This window comes from Thunnus thynnus, chromosome 17 (genome assembly GCF_963924715.1).
Source record: "Thunnus thynnus chromosome 17, fThuThy2.1, whole genome shotgun sequence".
NCBI classification, from domain to species: Eukaryota; Metazoa; Chordata; class Actinopteri; order Scombriformes; family Scombridae; genus Thunnus; species Thunnus thynnus.
In genome coordinates this window covers 25,234,881-25,258,935 of record NC_089533.1, presented here as the reverse complement: position 1 = coordinate 25,258,935, position 24,055 = coordinate 25,234,881, and the positions used below count along the sequence as shown (strand labels likewise).

Sequence of the window (24,055 nt, the reverse complement as noted above, 5' to 3'; positions counted from 1 at the left end):
CAAAACACATTATTACATCAGTAAATATCCACGAATCACTGTTGCATCATTTCAAATTAGCTGGCAGATGTCCTAATCTTGCCGCATATTTTCTGTTATAACTTGCTTTAGCATGTAAATATTAGCCCCATCTTGGTATCAAAAAGGGAGCCTGCACTCTGACGTTTTGATTGACACCTCCCTTGACCCAAAAGGAGCTTCCATGTCCTGTCCACAGCCTACAGTTGCCAACAGGCCAATAGGAACAGATGCCGATGACTGGCGCTTCAAATAGCCAGTGAAATCCAAAAATGACCATGTGCTGCTTTAGTGATTTCTATAAAGCTACAACATGGAAATTATGTAAATATCAATATTTCGCTGTGATTTACTTTTTATATGAACTGCTTTTCCACCATAGCGCTTGTTTTGACTCTTTTATATGGACAAGGGTTAGTTTCAACAGGGGAATAAAGCACTATAATGTGTTTATGCTTCAGTTACTCTGAAGTAGGGGTATTTGGTGTCTCTAAATAGCCTTTTTTTGGAAGACGCTTAGACATACCCTTAGAAAAACATGTGTTAAATATTCATTTTCTGTGGTATTGTTATTAAATTTGAACTTGGTCTAGCTAAGGCTCCATGCTGTGGTCCCATTGTGTTTTCCATCTAATAAATCACAGCTATAGATCATCTACAGTCATCTGTTTGCAAAAAATATTCAGGCGGAAATAAAAACCTTCTACTTCAGTGTGTTCAAACTTCTATTACTCAATGCCAGTAGCACTTACAGCGATTCTGACTGTTGGGGAAAAACTTCAGTGTTACCTTTCAAAAGAGACCACAACTATGCACGTACTCCTAATGGTTCAAGAACAGCTTTCAATTTACTTTAGGTATGCCTTGGATAGGCATTTTAAGCTAATTTTACAGGAATGTAAAGGAATGTTATGTCACCCAAAACATGAGTTATGACAGAGCAGGACAAATGAGCAATAGGAGTCAAGTATGCAAAGAGTTTGTGGAACCAGTTGTTTAGCGGTGTTTTAGTGCAAATGCATGTGAGGACATACTGAACAAAACAAGGAATGCCACAGCAGGGCTGGGAAAGTGACATTATTATAAACATAGTTCCTCATTATTGAGGTTAAATGGCTTTACTGGGAACTGCAAAACATAAGTGCTTAACTGCCGTTCCTCTGTTGAAGATACAAATGAAACAATTTCTCCTTGAAGCAGGAGGTGGATTTTTTGTCCTGTCCTAGAGGCTTGTCTTTGATAGGATTTTTACATCCAAGCTGTGTCCTCAGGTATCTTTGAAGTCACCACAGGCACTGCAAGCAAGCAATCACAGTTAATGTGTAAATGCTTTTTGAATGGGTCTTCTGTGTTGCATATTTTAGGCATGCTTTTATTTTTATTTTTGTCAGCCATGCTAGTGGCATGTCTCCAGAAATGGCAGTGTTGTTCAGTCAGTCTGTCCATCACTTTGGTCCAGACTGAAGAAATACTCCAATACAACTATTTCACTTTCTGTTAAGTGCTAATTCGAAAATGTCAACATGCTTAACTAAGATGGTGAAGATGGTAAACATTATACCTGCTAAACATTAGCATGTTAGCATTGTGACTGTAAGCATTTAGCTAAATGCACCGCAGTACCTCACAAAGCTGCTAACGTGGCTATACTGTCTTGTTTTCACTTCCCTTACTTTACTTACATGTTTTTTTTTTAATGTAAGTTATTTAAAAGGCAAAATTTTGGTAATGATATTGATTGTCAGGAATAGGATTGGCACAAATACTAAAACAGTTTGATACAAAACCCTGTTTGGTTGGTTCAGACTTTAAGTTCAGAATTTAAAAGTGTATTTGTTTCAATGTAAATGCAGGATACATTTGGATGAATGTAGAGGTTTCTTTACACTACAATTTATACATCACTAATGGAGGATAAAGGCAGGGTAAATTGAAGGGCCTGATCTAAAGGACCAGACCTAAAGGTATTAAGGACTGGAACAAAGCAGAGATGACTGGAATTTGTCTTGGAAAACATAAACCCTGGTATTAGCATCAGGTCTGTCAGCATAGAGATACTTTGTGTAGTTATGTGTTTTTTTAAATATTCAATGGAATACCTCTTCTAATTAAAATAGCAATAAGTGAATTTTTTGGCTACTTGAGGGTTGTGCAACAGTCTCGAGTTGGTTCACATTTTAGCCAACAGTTGCTTACATTAGCATTTATTTGGAGTCATGTTTCTGTCCACCTAAAGTATAATATTTAGTTTTTTTAAGCTCTGTTTTGGTCTACACCAAGGCCTGAGTGAATGTGGCTAATTGGCTGCTAAATGCTCCACTATGTTCACCAGCTATTTGCTAACTTGGGATGAGACTGAACCAAACAGTAACGTTATGGGCTGCAAAGCCAAAACAATGAGCTGAGAGACTCTAAAACAGATCTAATGGAGCATATTTTAATAATAGTGTCTCTCCTCCCAACCACTGCACTCCGTGGTTTTCAGGGTTAACAATAGTGAGGTGTTAAAGTTTACAGTTGTTTGTCCATTTGTCACACCTGATATCTCACACACTCCTGATCAAATTAGGCCTATTTCAAACCTCGAGGTATGCATCTTATCGATGTGTTTCGACACTTTCAAATTATTTTCCCATACGGGGACATTACGTCCCTTATTTGTTTATTCACTTGTCACGTGTTGTACCACAGACATGGCTGATTAGATTTTGATTAAATGAATCTCACTTTTGCACCTTACCATTCTTCAAATGACTCTGATTGGCCCACGGGGGGGCAGCGTGTTTGCTGTAACTGTGTTCGCTGTGGCGATGTCTGTCCTCTCTCTCAGTTTTTTCCTCTCTCCATCTATGGCTCTGTTGCTGCACAGTCTGTCTCCCTCCTTCTCTAGCATCTCATGAGGGGCTTGTATTGTTTTAGGGGATAAGAGGAAAAGCAAAAAGCCCCTGCTTTAGTGGGATGAGAGAAAGACTTTATAGCAAGCTCTCGCCCCTCCAGGGAGGATTCTTGCGCACATGGATACTCAAACGTTCTCCCAGAGTAGACACAGATCCATTTATCCACACACACACACACACATGCGCTTTGTCCTAGGGAGAAGGAACCAAGACTGGCGTAGGGAGTGGCCACAACAGGAAGTGGTCCAAGGACTACATTAAAAGGATGGACTCCCTGCTCAGAATGAACTTCTGCAGAGAGGTTGAGGCCTTTACTCCTCCCCTCAGGGGATTTCAGCAATCTTGTACAGTAAAGCTCATGCAGTGACTTTTGAAAGAATATTTTGCTGGCATCTTGCTGTTCTCAACATCTGAGAGAAATGGGGAAGATGGTAGAGAGAGAAAGAGACTGTACAAGGAATTGTGAAAGAGATTAAGATAGAAGGAGATGGATATAAGGGAGGCAGAGCACTGTAAAGGTCATGTTCCAGACATGGAGCCACAACGCTGGAAGCATTTGGCGTTGTCCCCTCTACTTCTGTAAGCCCCCACCAGAGAGGAATTACACTGATCAGGGTCCAGTGGATTTCATCAGTTTCACATTAGCAGTGCTGGCATTGTTTTTCTTGGTTTTCTTTCTTATTAGATAACCTCAGAACATTGACATGAGAGCCTGTAAAGGACCTAATATAACCAGCAGCTAGCACTACCAGTGTAACAGCACATAAAATCCACAGTTTGGTATGTACCTTTGTTTTAGGGTCACGTTTGTTTACATCTGCTTCCCCATGAGATCACATGAGATCACGTGAGGTGGTGCATTGCTGCCTCTGGCATGATAATCTTAATAATATCCTGTAGTGTGTGATTATTTTCAAATCTTGTAGTGTGTGCATGTGTGAGGTAAGAGAGAACATCTGTGAAGTTTCTTCTTATATGCAGATTGCAACACAATTTTAATATTAGTTAGGATTTTAAAACTCCTGTAGTCTGAGCCCGGCTTAAGAGACAAATTAGGGTGATGCTTCGCAAATGGATTAGCATGTTTGATTGTTTGTGTTTCCAAAGACTTCAGGTTGCCACACGTTTTTCGACCATTCCACTGTCTGCCCAGTGTCACTGTAACGTACAAGGGAACCAAAACACCCCCAAACTAAAAAATCTAAATGATATTTGAGGCTCTTCTAGCTTTGGTTTCTCATTTGTGTTCATCATAAGAGCTATACGGGAGCTAACCTGGCTAGCAGACAACAACTGTCCGAATACAATGTTGTGTGTAGAACTTATTAGACAGTAGCTAATTCAACAGTAATTATTTTATTTGTATTGTGTACTGAACAATGGAGAAAGTATTATCCAAACTGTCAGTTGTAAACATCTATTACAGTTCACAGAAAGACTTTCTGGTTTAACTTTGACCTACTGTACTTGCCGTAGTTGTGAGTGCACACTGTTGCTCTTCATGGCAAGGGATTATTATCGACAAAGAAAAAATAAGAAAATGATGACAAAAATAATACCCAAATTGAAATAAAAGAAAATGATTGTATAAATTATTACTTGTTTATCAAAATTGTTGTTGACTTCAGAGGTGCAAGTAATTGTTTAGGTTTTATTATTTCTACGAAATGTCAAAAAATAGTAAAAATGTCATCATGTCACATTATAACTACTCAGAGCCAAAGGTGACATCTTGTCTTGGCTGATAAACTGTCCACAACCTCAAAATATTCAATTAACAATAATGAAAGCAGGGAATATTTGCCTAATATGTGACGTCAATGATGTTGAGTGTCTGATTACTTTATTAACTAATTAATCACTGATCATCTCATACCTAGAAACTCATTTGTCCAACCATTCTTGTATCATTTTTTCTGATTTTCTGTCATTTGTTTTACAGGAAAAGGTGTTATGTAGTATTTTGAATGTTTTTTTTAACAGTCCAGAAGAAACTGCGTTCTGCTTGATAAAAAAAAAACAAAAAACATAAGTGTGGGGAGGAAATTGCAGCCTGAGGTGATGACTTGTATTGGGGAGTGGCAGCAGTACGTCTAGACTCTCTATAGGAGTTAAATGGAGTGGAAACAACACATGGCTGACGATGAAGATCAGCTGTCAGTTAACGTGATGTTTGTTTAGTCATTTAGTTGTTTTTTTTAGTTGTGGTGCAGGATTTGCCACGGGCCAGCGGCTCGTCACGTATAGACTACATCATTAACACCCACTCTTCTGCTAGTTAGTAGAATAAAGTGTGTTCTCAGTTCTCATTAAGCTCACTGAGTCAAAGTGGGCAGCGAATATTCAAGGGGAGGATTGAGGAAAAAAAAGATTCAAAATGATTTAAAGCTGAAAGAGCCGCTGAGTTTAATCAGATCAATAAGGAGATAAGGTGTCCTGGATGTGTTTAGTCTCAGATTAAATAGGTTTCACCTTTGAACTCGAAGATTAACAACAGACTTTCTTAGTACTTTGAGAACACATTTCGACTTTGCCTTTTCATTTTTAAATTTAGTCGCTGCTTACGCTAATATTAGCTTCACAGACTGATCGGATGAGCTGCTTCACGATCCCAAATCCTGGAGGTCATGGTTCATAGCTTTTTAAGTGACAGTTTTAAAACAATGTGATGTACATTAAAGTTTAATTGGGAGTTTCAGACAAGACTGTAGCCAGCTGTCTGCCATTAAGGCTACTCAACAAATGACTAGACTATGTCTACATGAAGCTGGCTGAATTCTAAAATGTCGCTTTCACAGCAGAAGTTTCAGCTTGTTTCTGCAAATACCTCCATCCACATTAAAACTGGTAATTCTTCTCCTACTGGGCATGTGTGGAAGACAGACCAGCAAGTCAGCCACAGAAATCCAGTGAAGAAGAAACAGTATATTCCATATCTGTTCCTGACATTTTGTTTATTGCAAGCAAATTACAACAATTTCAGTGAGACAAAGGTGGTAGATAGCTACGTTTAACTCTAAACAAGCTATCAAAGTAGACAATGAAGAGAACAACACTCACGAAGTCGCCCGCCATTGTTATTGTTGTTGTGTTTCTTCTTCATCCTCTACCAATGAGATGCCGTGCTACTGCCACCAACTGTTTTGTCACTGATATGACAGCATTTCTACAAAGCTCCATTTTCCCTGTACACACTACAACGCCAAGCCGCTGCTTTCACATTTACACACTCTGGAGGCTGTTTTGGAAAAGCTCCGCTTTCAGGGGAGAAAAACACCGTTTTAGTCTGGATGGAGGGCCAAAACGGAGAGAAATGAGAAATGAATTTAGCTGGCTTGCTGTGGACATGGTGTGAGGAAAACTCATCACTCTCACTCGTTAATTATGTAAATTGTCAGGATTTGAAAAACTTGCACTCTTTTAAATAGTGATTTTGAAATAAAACATGTATTCAAACCATTTACAGTCTTACATTATAAGCTAAAAATGTGTTTTGATCATGGATTTGAAAGTTGAAGAAAACTACCTCCATCAAGAAGGAATCAAGAATCTTCATTTTAGTAACACACAACTCTTCTGGAGCACAGCACACTTCATTCCCCTAAAGTTTCTTGCATTCATCAGAGTGGCATATAACAGTGGTTCCCACCTTTTTGGCTTGTGGACCTTTTAAACAAAGCGTTGTGGAGGCGCCCTGGTAGCCTGCTGGTTAGAATACATGCCATATAACTGCAACATCCATGGTTTGATTCCTGTCTCAGACTGCATTCACACCAAATCAGGCGGTGCGGCGAAAACGCCAGCTGTCCCATTCATTTGAATGGGCATAGTGCGGCTCACACTGGACTATGGCCGGAAAGTTGAGAGTTGAGTCAGCTTTTGGAGAAACGCAACCCAATGTCACTGCGGCTGAAGGCTGCGGTGGCCAATCACAGCGGGAGATCAGACTGATAAGAGTTGTAAACTCTGCCATGAGGGAGGACAAAGACGTTACTAGGACAATGGGAGGACATTTGTCTTCGCTTGATAACGTTAGTAAAGTTAGACTTTGCTGTTGGCTGCCCGACTCATTTTAAAAAAGACGAGAGAAAAAGAGAGAGAGAGAGTGAGAGAGAGCGAGCAGCTGTGGTTGAGCAAGCTAGAGAGTGAATGAAGAGAGGTAGCGCTGGTAGAGAGGAAGCCGGTGAATCAGATCAATAAAACATTATTTTCTGATTGTTTCACAGCGGTTACATTGTAGAGCACAAATAAACACGCCCACAAACCCACTCACCTCCGCTCGACCCTGCAGCTGAACGCCGCACCGCCTGATTTGGTGTGGATGCAGCCTCAGGCATTTCATACCCCCCCCCCCCTCTCGTTTTCTGTAGCCATTGTCTTGTGTCGACCACTTCAACCAAAGACTGATTTTTTTTCCCTCTTCTTATAAAAATTTATATTTGAAAAGGCCTGAAACCCCTAAAATTATCCTTTAATTCTTACACACACACACTCACATATATATCAGACCATGGTCACGTTTGGGGACATTATATAGACTTACATTCATTTCCTGGAGTCTTACCCTAACCTTAACCACTGACCCAAAAATCAGCTTTTTCCCAATTGGGGACACGGCTTTTGTTCCCAGTTGGACAAGCTGTCCCCAGTTAACTGGTCCTAAGTCTGAAAATTGTCCCAAAAGTAGCCTATGACAGACCACACACACAAACTGAAAAATGAACATATTTTTGTGTAGCAGAATTGTGTTTGTTTCTTCTGTCATATCCTATTCATAATGTCAGAACCCCTCAATTTTAACTTGGGAACCGGTTTCGTTATTTACAATCTATCAATCAGTCCTGTGACTTTTTACAAAAGGAAACAGATATAAAATAATTACAAAACATACAAGACAACATTACATCTCTATGTATTTTTTCTTAAATAACTGGAACCTCTATTTTCTCTTTTTTTCTATTTTTCAGTTTAAACTAATTTGTCCTCATTTACCAAACAGAATACTTTCTGTTATATTTTTTCCAGATTTTCCAGACTGGCATCAGAACTGAACATCTATTCAAACGAAGCCTCTGTTATCTGATGCTTTTGTCAAAGAAGAAAACTGGCCTTCCTCTTCAGAGCTCCAGGTTGGTTTGCCTCTGTTCATCCTCATAGCTGACTCCAGTTCACAAATTAAACAAATTCATCAAAAATGATTAATGGTCTGCTAGTGTGAGTCACCTGCACTACTGCACTGATGATTTCTAATTTAAGTCACTGGTATTTTGTATGTCATAATTTACAAGGATACAGAGTTTTCCCGTAACGTTTTCAATCTTCACAGTGTTTAAAAGTTTATTTAAATCATTTACATAATCATGAAATACTAAAACCATTGTACATGAGGTAAAGTTGAATAAAAACAAAGGGGCGAATTTACAAAAGGTACAAAGCTCGGCTTTAGTGGCCACTAAACCTGCAGAAACAAGACAAAAACAAACCGTGTAATTCACAAAGCAACCGCAAAGGTTGAAGTGCACCCCAAACTGCACTGCCAAGCAAATAGCATCTTGGTGCTCCTTGGCTATTTGCCCGTATTTAAATGAGGTAATATGCATACATTTGGTGCAAAATTGGCCCCTTTCTATGCAAATGAGCCTCATTGTAAAAACAGTCCAATTCACAAAGCCCAGCCCTAATAACCACACGCAGTTAGAGTGAAATTATTGGCGTCTTCAGAGAGTTGGTGGTAACTGAAGCGCATTTCCTCAATGCTGTTTAAAGGCTGTTTTTGAGGTGGACCTCCGCCCGTTTGACAAGCTTACAAAGCATCGAATGATATTTTTTCTTTTGTCCTCCTCTTTAAATCATGCCATCTTCTTTTGCAGTCTGAAGGTGAGTGTTTGGAAAAACCAACAGCACTGACAAACTGGGATATTAAATCCCAAATATGGTTTCTCTCTGTTACGTTTAAATTCCTTGCCTGCAGTTTTGAGCCATGCCTCTGCACCTCACTGGTCAGGACTTGTAGCTGCGGTGTGAAAATGTAATTTTTCTCTTTCTCTCTGCAGTTGTCCTTCCTGCTGTGTCACCCACACACACTGCACACGTACAAATTAAAGTTATCGCCCGTGTCATATGATGCAGCTACTTTTACGTAGCTTGTGCACATCTGTCCCACGGTCTGCTGTAAGAATGGTTATGTCATGCAGAAAGTTAAGTGAAATCAGCGTTTTATGAGTCAGTGAGATAATTTTGTCCCACTTGCAGAGCAGGACACACAGCAGCAAGGTAGGAAAAGAACCAGAGGGGTGTTCTTCTGAGCCAGCAGACAGGAGAAGCCTTCTTGCTTTTTGCTAAAAAAAGAAAAAAAGTCTTAGATACATCTTTTTAATTAGATACTGACATGCTTTGACAGGAGCTTTGCGAGCATTTCCAAAGTTTTGAGAAATCTGTCAATTTATCCATTGCAGCATAAATAACATGCTAACTTGTTTTTGCAATTTGATGACACTGCTGCCTTGAATATCCAGGGACCTGTACTATGAAGCAAGTTCAACTTAGCGTGGCTGTCTTTGGGTGAGCTGGCTTCACTGAGCCTAACATTGGCCGTCCTGGATAACCAGTATCACGAAACTGGCCATCAACTAGCTCAGTCAACTGTGGGTTTTCCTATCCAGCTGCAAGTGCGTTCATGTGAAAGAGGCAGGGTTGTTCATTAAGAGCAACATCATCAGAGCCATGAATGAAGCACTTATAAGTCATCTCATATGTTATGAGATGAAATGGTGATAGCAAGTATTAATATTCAACAAAGTGAAATGTAAACGATAGCCTGTAATCATACAACAGAACAAGAAGATGTAGAAACACTAGATATTTCCAGATATTAAAAGTAGGCTAAAGCTTAAATTACATGTAGGAATTATTATACATGACTTCAGTATAGAGTGAGTTTTTTTAGAATGTTGAAGAAACCATTTTGAATGGGTCATATAAAAATAAACTTAACAGTAATGCCAGACTGTTCCTGCTACCGAAGCAAAGAGTGGAAAAGTAGTAAATGACTGATGAGGTCTATCTGACCCAGATGTTGCATTTATAATCATGGGAGCCAATTAACAGTGTGTGGATTATTTTTCTACTAAAAGAAAATCTTTGGTTTTTATTTCCAGTCATCATCACACAGTTGTCTCATGTTATTCTGAGCTGCAGTGATGGAATCAGAGTGTAAAATCATCCACACTGTCAGCTGTCACTATGAGAGGAGAAAACAACTTTTCACAATTAAAATGCAGCTAAAATGATGTGTAATGATGTGATTAGTGTTGTAAATGATCTCTCCGTTTGTTAGAAGCTCTGGTTTAAAACCAGGAAACAGAAAGCCTGGAACAATAAAATGTTTCTACTGATTTATAAAAATATATATTGCTTTTTTTTACTCGTCACTTTATTGTAACTCAGGACGACTATTAATATTGGTTAGTGGTCGGGATGTTGATCCTTTGAAGTTAACCTGCTCAGGAGCAGGTAGCAGTTCAGTTCAGCATAAGTTGCCATGGTGATTTATCCTAGTTAAAAGTGAGCAGTATTACCTTCGTAATACTGGAAAACCTGAGTTAAGCCCAAAGATAACCCACTAATCTGGCTTTGTAGTATGAGCCTGTGTTCTAATTGGCCTATGCGTGTGTCTGGCTGCTTGTTATTTCAAAATAAGAGGCCATTGTTTTACGTCTTAATGACTCTGCAAGTGATTCTTTAAATGAAGCGTATATATCAGATATATCAGTTATCAATATCAGCAGTTTTGAATCTTGTCTTGATCTTACATGTCTTGACATTTAAATGTCACATTTCCAAGTTTTCCTGCATGCAGTTAAGTTGTAGAAGTAGTAGTATAATAGAAAATGTCTGTTAACGATAAACTTCACCAAAAATTAAACAGAGACATAAATATACAAAAACATATTGAACTTGAATAAATCTACAAAACATGTATTTCACAATCATCCTTTGATTGCCTTGCATTTGTTATACATTAGCAGCAAATGAATTTAACAGTTGCTCAGTGTCTTTAAATTAGTAGTGCAGTACAAGAAGTGTGTGAATGTGTGTTGACTGTAAAGTGGTACGTCCCCTGCTGTTGGAGAAATTTGCAGACAGTGGATAACGGTCGTATGAGGAGAGCAATGCAGAGATTAGAACAGTCACAGATAGACGCTCTTAATGCTCTGATCTGATGTGACATGACATGACGTATTGTGACATTTGGAAGCAACTAATGTGATTTGATCTTAAGTTTATGTCTCATGCACCTCAAATTATTTTCACACTTGTGAGTTCCCTTGAAGCAAATTTACAACACATATACCATACTTCCTTCATGGCTGTGTTCACATTGTCCTAATTTCCTCACATGCAACACAGATATGAATCAGTGTGTTGCACTGCATGGCGTGCTAGAGTATTGAGATCAGAATTCATCAGCGTTGCCATGATAATAAAGTAAAACTAAGTTAACCCAACTTTTTATAGTACTGTAATATCAAGGCTCACAGCAGGCGAGCTGTGCAAATGTCAGCAACGGTTTATGCAGAAATGGATGCATCCTGGCCATGTGACTTATTACTGACCACACTAATTCCCCATGTAAGGCTGAACAAAGACTGTAATGACTGGCCGATATAGATGGGGTGAAGGTACGGTCACATTAGCTCTCAGTTCAACTGTCTGCCAGGCAGCCCTGAAAAAAGTTGTCATGGTGGTGGGTAATAAATAAATATTGAACAAAGCGATCCAGACTTTAAACAGTGTATGAAGGGATTCTGTAGTTTGTAGTCTGGTGTATATTGTATGATTAAGCAGATTATGTATCAGCTATGATGTGACCAGTCCACATTAAATCAAATTTCTTAATCACTGTCATTAAAAAAATTAGCACTCCCACATTTATTCAGTGGCTTCATGCTACCTTACATAAAATGATTCCAATGAGCTCCAAACAGTGAGGTATATATATTTTAAAGGGGAAATGTGCTGATTTTACATATCAAAGTCTGTTTATATTTGTGCGTCAAGGGAGGAGATAGGAAGCAGACTCAGAGACTTGTTCAATGACTAAAAAAGGTGATTTATTCAGACCAGTGTAACCAAAAATTTAAATGAAAACAAACCAAACTTATCTTAACTGGCTTAACTCAGGAAAACTCACCAAACTTAGGCATGATCACATACACACAGCTACACAGACTTTTGTTTCTGCTCTCCCCTCAAACCAGTAACTCTCCCCACAAATATGCCCTCCAGTCTGTCTAGGTAGAATCATATGTCTCGCAGGGGTGTCCTTTGACGTATACCAAAAACTGGTATGTTACATTATCAGTTAATGTTGTTTATATACACATCATCCACAGCATAGACTATACTTAAGTCCACACCATTAGCCAAAATAAGTACAAATCACAGAAATACTAAACCAAACATTTAACACAATACAATAAATCCACCCATACTTGGTCTAACCCATGACATCACTGGTGATGTCAGCGAGAGCTTAAAAGCAGGAAGTGGTTTGGTGCCTCCCCCTTTTGTCCTCTGGGAAATATGGTGGGTGTAGTAAGTAACAATGCAAACTAGTATATAACTCAAGAAACTTGGGAACCAATATACATTGATTTGGTTGAACTTAAACAATACTTGTCTGTCTTGATTAAACCCGAAATGCAGATGTAACTGTAACAAAACAATGCTAAACACAAACAAACCTGGGATAGTATGTGAAAGCAATGCTACAAATATAGATGTTATACTTGCCAACCAAACTAATGACAAATATGCCAAAGAAATTCATAAAGTGTAACAGGGACAAACTTTGTCTTAGAGTCTTGCTGCGTATGTGAAAAAAGTTGTGGCAATCTGATTGAATTGGATGTATTTTTTTTCTCCACATATTTTTAATAATGCTGACAGTTCATATTTAATTAAACATTTATCTGTAAAAGCTCATATAATCATTAATTCAGAAACAGACATGAAAGCATGCAGTAGAATTATACAGTTGACTACAGTATGTTACACCATGAAATTATAAGTTCAGCTTTGTAAGGCACATTTTTAGTCTTAAAAGTTGTGATGTGATCCGAAATATAAATTCATTATTTTTAAATTAATTTCATCCTGTATCTCAGCTTTTCTATATTAGCTAATGTGTCATTCCAGTCTAACTTTTCCATTACTGTTTCAAAGTTTCTCTGTGATAAGTTTTATTCTTAGCCTCGGCTAAATGTCTCAATAGGCCAGTGGGTGTTCAGACCTTCTAGAGTCACTGAACATGGACTGTAAGATGCTGAACTCCCCCCCCCCAGGCTAAATTATAGAGTCCTTTAAATGTTGCATAAATAATTTTGGTTGTGAGCCCCACACAAACACGCAGGAGCACAACAGACCTAAATGCAAAAAATGCATCAAGCTACATAACAGCTGAGAAGATGTGGTCATGAGTCAGTTAGTTTGAACCTATTTTTTATCGAACCTACTCTTCTTTACTTTTCAGAAATGGAAGTCACATCAGCAACTATTGAAGGTTATGGAATATGTTCTACAGCTGTTAGACTTGCTCTCTAATGGCCATGCTGATTACTTGGGCGTTAAACAATTTGTCCATCTCTAGACAGATTGCTGGCCTCACTGGCCTTTTTCACAGTCAGGTTAGTCACACAGTGCGTCAGAAAGACAGTCATAAAGCTTGCCAGTCAGCTCATTTGGCCAGCAGGCTGGTCAAAAACATGCAGCAGGATGAGTGTGATGATGGACTTAAAGGCATATTGTTTGTCGTCATCTGTGCTGCCCGAGACCCATATAATTACCAACAACCGCCTCTAATGGCCCACTAATGGAAGGACTTCCTGTTCAACCCTCTGTCTCCTCTGGCTTTGCTCTTTTGTACTTTCTTCAATGCATCCTGGATCCACAGAATGAAGTGTGACAAAGGTGTATTTCAAAATATGGGACTGTCCCCTGAATGAAGAATTAACTCTGCATCAAATTGTGGCACCAAAAATTGGAGTTGAATTCCCACCCATGGTCACATCATGGTCTACTGTGCCAGTAAAGCATCTATATGTTGGTTTTATGACAAAGCCAACAAAGAAGTTGAAGCTTATTACATGTTCAATTTGGTGAAATTTAGTAGAGTAATTCTCCTAATTTACACACTGACTGCATCTATAGAAAGTGTGTGTTAATCACTGTATTGGCATTTATTTAGACAATAAAACTGTGAAAACATTTTTTTTTTAACTGGCCAGTATATTCCAACGCTGAAGAAATGTGATTTAGTTGGTTATGAACCAAGTATTGGACAGAAATGCAGTTTTGACCTGATGATGGTGCCATATAAAGGGTCAGAGAATCACCAAAGTGATTACAATTCATCCTGTGAGGGACAGGAATGTCTGTACCAAATTGCATGGCATTGGCATGGCGCTAGAGGTAAAGTCAGGGGATCACCAAAGTCAGTAGGATTCATCCTGGACACCATGACTGTCTGCACAAAATACAAATCCCATAGTTGTTGAGATATTTCAGTATAGACCAATGTGGTGGACCAACTGACCAACTGACAGACTGACATTGCCATCCCTAAAATACATTCCTTCCAATCTCACAGAACTTTTAAAGCAGTGTTATGTTATGCCTTTTTTAAGGCATGCCTGTTTCTAGAGAGCTCCAGACTTTAATAATGCTATTACTACTTCAGCCCCTGAAGGTGCCTTAGTTTTTAACTGTCATCTGATTGTAATTATATTGCTGTGTGGTAGACTCTGCTTATTTGTGCTTTATGAGAAAATAAAATTCAACCAAAAAAGCATCTGAGCCTGACTGAGGCACTTGTGTGAGCCACAGGGTGACCTTATCAACCAAATGTGTCCCAGTGTGGGCTGATAAAGCATATGTTTGCAATCTTAACAAACACTTGGGCACTAATGGCAATTACTGGAAAAACATCACACAAATAGACAAATAGACACTTGACCACTTTCACACACAACTGTGCTATTGTGACAGACCTCATCTCTCCAGACTCAAAAGCAGGAAGTGATTGACCTCACATACCATGTGGTCAACACTTCCATCCAGAGTGCCTCATGGTGTGACAAGAACATAATAGTATAGGAGGCTCAAACATCTCCTGGACCACTCTTCTTCTGTTCATGATGAAATGACTGATGGAAGTGAACCAATACACTATTTACTCTCTGAAATATCATTGTCAGGATCAGTTAGCATCAGTGGAAATGAGCTCTTGGAAGTTAATCATAATGTTATTAACAGGGAACCATAGGCAGCACTATTAAGATTCAGTTATCACTAAAAAAATCTAACCTTCAACAAAATCATGATCTTTTTGGGCAGTAACTACTGGCAAACAGGCAAATCCGTCCCTCAATTTACTACTGGATATTGTGCACCATATGCTGCATACTGGTAAAGTTAAAATAATGAAACCGTCTGTATTAGCAGTTCAGCAATTAAAAAGATTGCAACATGCTATGTAGCCCAGCCCCGAAGTTAGCGACAACCTGATCATGGTTCAATTAAGGAACAAAGGTTGACCTTTAAGGTGGACCGGCTATTCTCATTTTAGTGACAATCTCAGCGGCTTCTTGGAGTTTTGCTCAGCACCCCAGCATGATGTCCTCGTGCCACTTATGCAAGGAACCATTAAAGACTCCAAAGAGTACATCTGCATTTTGTGTGATATCTCGGAATAGAAACGCAGTATTCACTATTTTTTGCCCGAGGGATTCTAGTTGAGTCAGCCACATGAGTCCTCATATTCTACTAAATAATCCCTATTTCCATAGCAGCTCTAAAATAGAGGTCCAACGGGAGAATAATGTGTACAAAATGTTCGATTTATTTTCAGGCCCGTTCACACATGAGAGGAAAGATTCTGGTGCCCAAGGGTGACATCTTCATTCGCAATGCAGTTTCCGACAAGCGATATGATTAATGTTCCCAGCTATGTGTCAGAGTATCCAGTGTTAACACACAGAAGCGTGGCTGTTTGCCTCACATGCTTTAGATAAACTGCGTGGGAAATGATGCAGATCACTGGATAAATTCTGGTTTTGGCTGCAGCTGGAATGCTTTTCTGAGCTAACCAACAATAATTGACTCTGGAATTATGAAAATGATTTTAGTGGATGAGCAGTTAATTTACTTGTCTGTATGACAAAAATATGACCCACAGTCCAAAATTAAAAGTTAAATAGTTCTATTTCTGTCCACTGCTCTAGATTATAAATCCTCGACAGCGATTCTTGTGGGTTTAGGCGTTTCTCTGATTCTTGTGATCCTGATCCACCCTCTTTGTAGCTTGTGAAATTGGAAACAGTCGTCAAACACCATAACAGTGCAAGACATCTGGCTCCCATATGAATGATTTACAGTCACAAGAGATTCGAGAACTGTGGAAACCAAATGTTGCTCACTGTTGCTGTTGGAGAATATCAGAAGGGCAGAACTGCCCTTTGATATGTCCATCTCAGTGGCTTTCTGCTGCCGCACAACAGTCAATATTTCAAACCTTTTTGGTCTGGGAGCCCCAAGTGGAATCTTAGTGTCTCAGTCAAAGCATCAGACTGAGTGTTTCTTTTTCAGATTTAGCAGATAAGCGCATTGAACCCATTAGCAAATCAGGCTTAGTGTCATTTCTTCTCACTTGCTACATGAGCGGTTTAAACGTCATCAACATTAAAAGACATTACAGAAGACATACAGTGGCAGGCTTCATTCGAGTATCATTCACATCCTTCTTGATTAAGCGACTTGATGTGGGGAAATATTGAGAAACTGCAGACAGAAAGGTATAAAATGCACTGCCTAACAGGATTAGGGGCAAGCATCTACAGAGTTTACCATAACAGGTGGACAAGCTTTTTTCTTCGGCTGGTTCCAATTATTTATTTGTTTTTATTACGTCTGTTCAATATATGACAGAGCATATCAGAAACAAAGGAGATTAAGTAGAATTAAATGAAATTAAGTATGTTAAAGCATAAACAAAAAACATAGCAGAGGCAAAACCATAAAAAAACCCCAACACATAATTCTGGCATGACCTGTACAAGTGGTGCCCATCTGTCCATAAATATTTTGATTTTATTTGGAAGCTTTGCAGTGATCTTCTCCATGACATAAACCAACTAAATCCTTTCTCTTCTCTGTACCTTATTTGGAGGCTGCAGCTTTAGCCAGTATCATGATCCTTTTTCTAGCTATCCAAAGCAAAATCCTTAATAAATATCCTAGATTGCCATCTGGTATGTTTTCAGGTTAGATACCAAGAATAAAAAGTGCTGAGTTCAGAGTCAAATTCCCTCCATGTTGGGCTTTTTGTTAACCTGTGTCCAGTCTCATGTTTCCTCCCACAATTCATCTGGAATTATTACATTAATTTCCAATTCCCACTTTTCTTTAATATAAAGACTACTGTCAGGGGATTCGTGTTGTAGGAGTTTATAGTTTTTAAAGCGGTATTCCACAGATTTAGAGTTGCATCTCAAGAAAGTTGGGGGACTCACAAGTGGGAAAAAAAAGTCAAAATCAATGCTCCCCATACCCCCCCACACCTCCTAAATGCCTCAAACAGAACACCTCCAGTTTGTAACTCAGGCTTTCTGTAAAAAAAAAAAAAAAAAAGCCAAGTTTAATGATGCAACAAGTCTTTCAAATAAGATGACAAACAGGTTGTTGGTCCATGCTCTCCACATAAAAACGTTTTCTGATCTGGCAACCTGACAGTAACCAGTAATCGCTAGGACATTATCATTTGCTTGTGCCTTCCAAAACTGTTATAAAATTTTAGAAAAATAAAAACATTTTATGATGTGATAATTATGGTTGTGATTTCTGTTAAAATGACTTACTTCATCATGGTCATAATAATAACCATGTGGTTAAGGTTAGGGGACAATCGTGCTGACTCACAGTTGGAAATGGAAAGGAACAGCAATCTCCTGCGTTAAAATCAGATGTTTTGTTGACCCAGCCATCCACCCCTGACTCATAATTACTACGACCCTTTAAGGTAAATATATGTCATTTTGGGGCTCTTGAAATAACAACAAATCCTGTTTTATTTGGAAGGACAGTCTCCCCTAATGACATCATCAGGGTTATTTTTTCAAACTTTGGAAGCCTCCCTCCAAAATCACAGAAGACATTACACAACTGTTTGACAGTAAAGTCAACACTGATCATCTCTGATATATGAAGAAAATTAAATCAGTTTAATAAACCACAAAACACTGCGAATGAGCCAATGCTAAGTTGGTCAGGAGAATCCTCTAATATGAGATAAGTCTATTATAAGGTCAATCCCCCCCTGTTGCCTGATCTCTGAAAAGAGGCTTTTGTAATTTATCTCAAAAGTGTCTGTAACTGAATTCCTCCTTTACCCCCCAAGTCCTTTTATTTGCCCAAACACAGTTCCCAGAGTGTATTGACAAGCTAGTATCGCTCAGCCTATAATGTTTACAGTTAAGATTTTGTCTGTGTGCATGTGTGCACCACTATAGCAGAGTCATCCATAATAGGAAGCCTTTGTGACATTTACCTCGCTGACCAGATAGCTTTGCTGCATCCACACACAGCATGGTAAACATAAACATGTGTGTGTGCGCTTGTACATGTGTACATGTTTAGTAACCCCAATATCCTTAATGTACACACGTTTCTGTGTGTGCGCATTCCATTTTTTCGTTTGTGCTCATCAGACTCATCATGTCATAATTTGCTCTATTCTGCACGGCATGATTGGAACGCTGACAGCACAACAAACATTCATTTCCAAAACAGCATTCAGCAGATTAAAGCACGGAGCATTAATGAAGCTGCTCACAGCATCCAGCATCTTAGAGCAATGTTTGGTCATCTGTTGTTGTGTCCAAGGCCTCATTTACAAAATCATAAAGTGCCACCGCGTAGGTTTGGATAATCTGGCGTGAGGCCCAGATAATACCGGCGAGACAAATAAACCCTTGTTCCCATCCGAGCGTCCCCCCCAAAACCAACACCGCCCTTATTGTTCTACATCTTTCATCTACTGCATCTCCCCGTTTTGTTGATGCTGCATAATTGATTTGAAAGTCACAAATCCAGCTGACAGCTGACTGTGGGATGAACTCATCATCAGGTTGGGATCGAAGGTGATGTTGCCTTGGCTTTGCGACATCTGTGCGATGACCCAGTTTGAGTCCTGTGAAGTTGTTTTTTTCAGGGAGAGGAAGCGGCAGTGACGAATCAGGCAGTGTTTTGTGGTAAATGCGGTGTTAGGTAGCGGATAAGGGCCAATTAAGGCATTTTTAATGACTCAGTGTAGCATACCGTTACTATATATATGTGTGTGCAGCAAATATGATAGCTAAACATTATCGTGTGGACTAGAATGATTAGAAAATTCTGGATACGGAATAAAGAGGAGCAATTACACTGATGACAATATTTAATGAAGACTCGGGAGACTGTGATTGTGTAGAAAAGGTTCCATCTATTAGAAAATAGGAAAAATAAAAAAAAAAACAAATAAACCATAACAAACATCAACTACGGCCATACAAAAATAAACATAGGATATTAACTCTCAAAAACCTTTTTCACACAATGCCTGTGTTTCAGTGTTGAACCCAACTACTTTCTTTTTAAGGTTAGGTGCACCTCACCATTTAACTAATATAATATAATATTATATATAATATAACATAAGGATCCAATATAAGGTAAATATTGCGACAGGATAAGTGTCGGTATACATTTTATTTTCCACTTATTCATTACTATAACCATTTGTAAAAATGATTAAACAACAAACTCAATACTAAATCTACACAGAAACAACCAAACAAAACACTGAAGAATCAGTATGAATGAAGATAGAAATAACCCCGTCACTACACAACACAATTGTTAGTGTTAATTTTTTTAGTATTAGTATTAATTTTTAGTAGTTCTTAGTTTGTTTACCAGCACAGGGAAGGTAGTCCAAGGAATGTGTCCATTAAGTCAGTAAAGGTTTAACTCAAAGTCAGAGGTGAATGGGAGTGCAGTGTTTTCTCTATATTGATTCTACAGCAGCTCACCACCGCAGCAGAATTATGAGCGCCGCTGCTAAAATTTCATATCATAGGAATGATTTTCACTCTAATGCTGTGCAGGCACGATAACACCCTACATTACTGTGGAGTTGTTTTGAGTCGTCGACTAGTGCGGTAAGTCCCAGAATCCTCCCTTTCTTCATTCTATAAAGGACATCTCCGTGAAAGGTACTGTTATGAGAATAGCGTAACTCCGTTAAGGAATGGAGCAGTGTGTAATATGTGTGCATAGTGAGTATGTGGTTGAGCGAGCGGCAGAAAAGTGATGGTGAATGTGAGCGGAGCAGAGGAAAAGATTAGCATTAAGTTGTCAGTCTGGCAGTAAATATACAGGCTACAGTGTGTCATTTAGTAAATGCTGCAGCTTCTCAAGACCAAGAACAGTTTTGTCTGTTGCTTCCCCAACTGCTAGAAAAAGTGTAGGGGGTTAGCTCCAAAATTAGCGACAGTGGGTTAGCCTAACCTGACCAGGCTCACTTGAGGTGGACTGACCTTTAAGGCGGACCAGCTACCAGGCTGCTGAGTTTCTCTTGAGTTTTGGTCAGCAACTCCCCGCTGCCGCCCCCACCAGCCCAGAGCAGTCAACCTGGGGGAAATACTGGAGTATGCTGGGCAAAGTGTGTGACAGTGACATTGGGGATAAAGATGAATGGTGTGAGTCTCTGGCTGCAGTGTATCCTACCTACCTGGCAGGAAAATGATGATTGTTGCTGACCTTGATTCTTGTTCCTTAAAGAACATATATTGGCGTATATGTTGTCCAACATACACCAATATATTTTTTATTTTTTAAAGTTATACAGTCAGCATTTTATGTATATCTGATCCTTTTTCTTAATTCAAGTTTAATATATTTGTATGTTTTTTTGTTCTTTTTTTTTTTATTATTATTATTTTAGTTAATAAATTCCCAGTGAAGTTTACTGTTTCAGTTCACTGATGTCATTTTATACGATTCAGTTTCTTGTTAAACTGTAAAACATCATGCCTCCATTACATATCTTTGTCACAGGTGTTTGATAACCACATTTGAGGGATCATTGCAAAAAAATCTGTGTTTATGTTAATATTCTGTATATTTAAGATATCAGAATTTTTTTACTCCCAAATATTGGTATCGGCCCCCAAAATCCAGTATTGGTCGGCCCTAATGAACAGTAAAGGATATTTTTTACCAAGTCTTTATTAAAACAACACTCACATGCCCTTATATACGTTGAAGCAATAAAACACATAGAGGGAATTTTGAACTAAAAAGACTGCTGAAGATTCAGACTGCGGAAGCCTCATATTAGCTTTAGGACAGTGGACTTTGCTCTCCATATCTTACATTGGAGCTGGTTTAGGAAGGGATCTTGTTTATGGCCAGTATGGACAGAAGGGATGATTACAGCAATCAAAAAGCACAATGTGTTACGCTGTGATTTGGTCACATAGCGTTCCATAGTATTATGTATTCTTAACCAGTTATCCAGCAGTGGATTGCATATTCAAAGGTATATTTGTGATCTCACAGATGTTTACTGTCTGCCCTGAAAGGTAGAATGTTTGCTTGGGGCAAAAACATGATCTGAATCAAATATTTCAATAGACTTCTTTGTGTTGTGAACTACATCAACATAGCACCATACTGGGCGTCCAGATTATTTTTCGCTGTTTTAAGATGATAAACACAGTGCTCATTATCTCAGAGGCACAATGCTGAGTAGCTGGTCTTTTTAATTAGAGAAAAACTTTTATTAACAGGGCCTGTACCTCGTTAAAGTGTATTTTTGCATTGCTTGGGTAGCAGGTAGACACCAAATTGACGCGGTTTGGAAGATGAATAAGTAGCATGTCTTATGTGTGTATTTTCCTCTCAAGGCATCATTTATTTCAGCAGTGCTTGTTTCTATAAATCAGTGGTTTTCAAACTGTGAGGTGCGCCTGCCCAGGGGGGTACAAGGGAGTTGAAGGTGGGGCGAGGAGGGAGAGAATTGTGTCAAAACTTGCACTCCTTCTATCATTTATAACATATACAGATCTGAACACACATAAATTATACATGTATTTTTAGATTCAGCATGACTTAGACTTGTTGGGATATCTTATCTGCAATTTCCATAAATCTTCTCAGAAATCATGGATAAAGATGCCTTTTGTAACTCCAGAACTTGCCTGAGAATCATCAAGTTTTTTGGTTGTCAAAGTAATCCGGTGATTGTTGTCCATACATCTATCGGTACATTGCAATCAGGAACTGAAGAGAAGAGCTAATTCAGCATAGTTTGAATGGTGCCAGTTTGCTTAAATGTAAACACATGTAGGCTAAATATAAGCCCACAGCATTAGACTTTGGAGCCCCTTCTATAGACGAGTGGAAGAGTCTACAAAAGGTAGGGACACTAAGCTCTGTTTTAGGAGCCTAAGTAGATCCTTTTTTCTGTCTTTTGTAACTGTATGACATTAGTCTGCTCAGTGGCTTTTTTAGAGAGAAAGGTCTCTTGTCAGAGAAGACATGGAGATGACTGTAGGCATTCAGCTATCTGTCCTCCAACATGCTAGTGTGTCCCGCAAAACCACTGATCACCACTCAACTACTGTCCCATTACAAGCCTTGTGTGTGTGTGTTTTTGTGTACATAATGCATGTGATACGTTGGACAAATATGCTTCCTTCATGTACCGCAGGCCATGGTAACTCATATGTAAATTTGACCCGTATTCTCTTTTTGTAGGGGAGGGTCATAAAATATCTTGACTTTCAGGTTCTAATATCCACACACACACACAAACACGCATGTTCTCAAAGTACAAAATTAGACATGTTAAAAAATATCTAGTTTGTACTGTTTTGTAGTGAATATCAATTTGGTCTGAAATCTGAAATAATTTTCCTTCCAATGATGTTTTCATATTTTGTAAGAGTTCTGTATCTTTTGTTCTGCCTTGTGGGATGTTGATTAAGTTAAGACCCAGAAACAATAATACCACTATAACCAGCACAGCCTGGCTCAATGCTGTATTCCCCATGGCTTGTTTTGGGAGTTGGTCATGAATCGTCTTACGCAACTTGATTTTGTACAGCAGAATTTCATCAGAGCTGTTCTATGTATCCAGGGTTTTTCCTGGCCCCAAATCAGCTGGAGGTGGTACCTCATAGTTTTAAAACCACTTGAGTGCGTGCATGTGCGTGCCTTCTTCTGGCCCTTGCGCAACCCAGTTGTATGTATATCCAACAGTAAATATATACACATGAAAAATATCTTCCAATACTGATAGTTGGTCTTTGATACCTGTGTTTGTCAATTTGCCTCTGCCTAAACATTTCAAGGAGTGCAAGTTCAATTAGGCTATATAACCTCCAGGTGATTTTTGATTTGATTAAAACAGCAAATAGGGGTGATGGTGAATTTGAAATTATTGCCAAAAGCTGTTCAGCTAATTTGAAAAGATGATGCCAGTGTAGGCCTGCTGTGGCTGCTCTTCAAGAGGGCTGGACTTTTTATTTTTTGTGGTCTTGTCCTGTTATTAGAAATATTACAGTATTTGTCCTCATTGTCTTTGTACATAACAAAATTCAATGCCTTCCGATCTTAAATATATATAGATATTTTAAGACATCATTGGACCTTGAATTACAAAAAAATATATTTGAAAGCCTTGAAAGTCTCTATGCAGGAAAAATCCTTGGTATCACCTCCTACAGCAGATTGTTTTTACCGATTGCTATGTATGTCAAGTTTTCCATTCATGCACGGCCTATGTGCATTTCATATTGATAACAATAGTAGATTTACCACTCAAAATTCTTTGTAATCTCTGAAACAATTTGTTCTTGACTTTAGACAGAGGTAGACAGTAGCAGCTTCTCATTTATAACCAGCAACTGTCAGTTTTGCTGGAAGAAATGACAAATGTCTCTAGCATATTTTATTGGCTGTAGCTAACTAGCTAATTACTGTAAGCTAGCATTAGTTCCATGAGTCTTTGGTTGGCTTTTAAATGTTTCCAGCTGACT

At 38.7% G+C, this 24,055-nt stretch overlaps 1 protein-coding gene across 1 annotated transcript in view; it reads left to right on the top strand.

The window, feature by feature from the left end:
* LOC137168465 (thyroid hormone receptor alpha) overlaps window positions 1-24,055 on the top strand; it is a 138,608-nt gene that overhangs the window by 8,214 nt on the left and 106,339 nt on the right. Inside the window, exon 2 of the mRNA XM_067571067.1 lies at window positions 7,941-8,044. The gene's annotated coding sequence lies outside the window, so the exon portion shown is untranslated. The remainder of the gene's footprint in view (window positions 1-7,940; window positions 8,045-24,055) is intronic.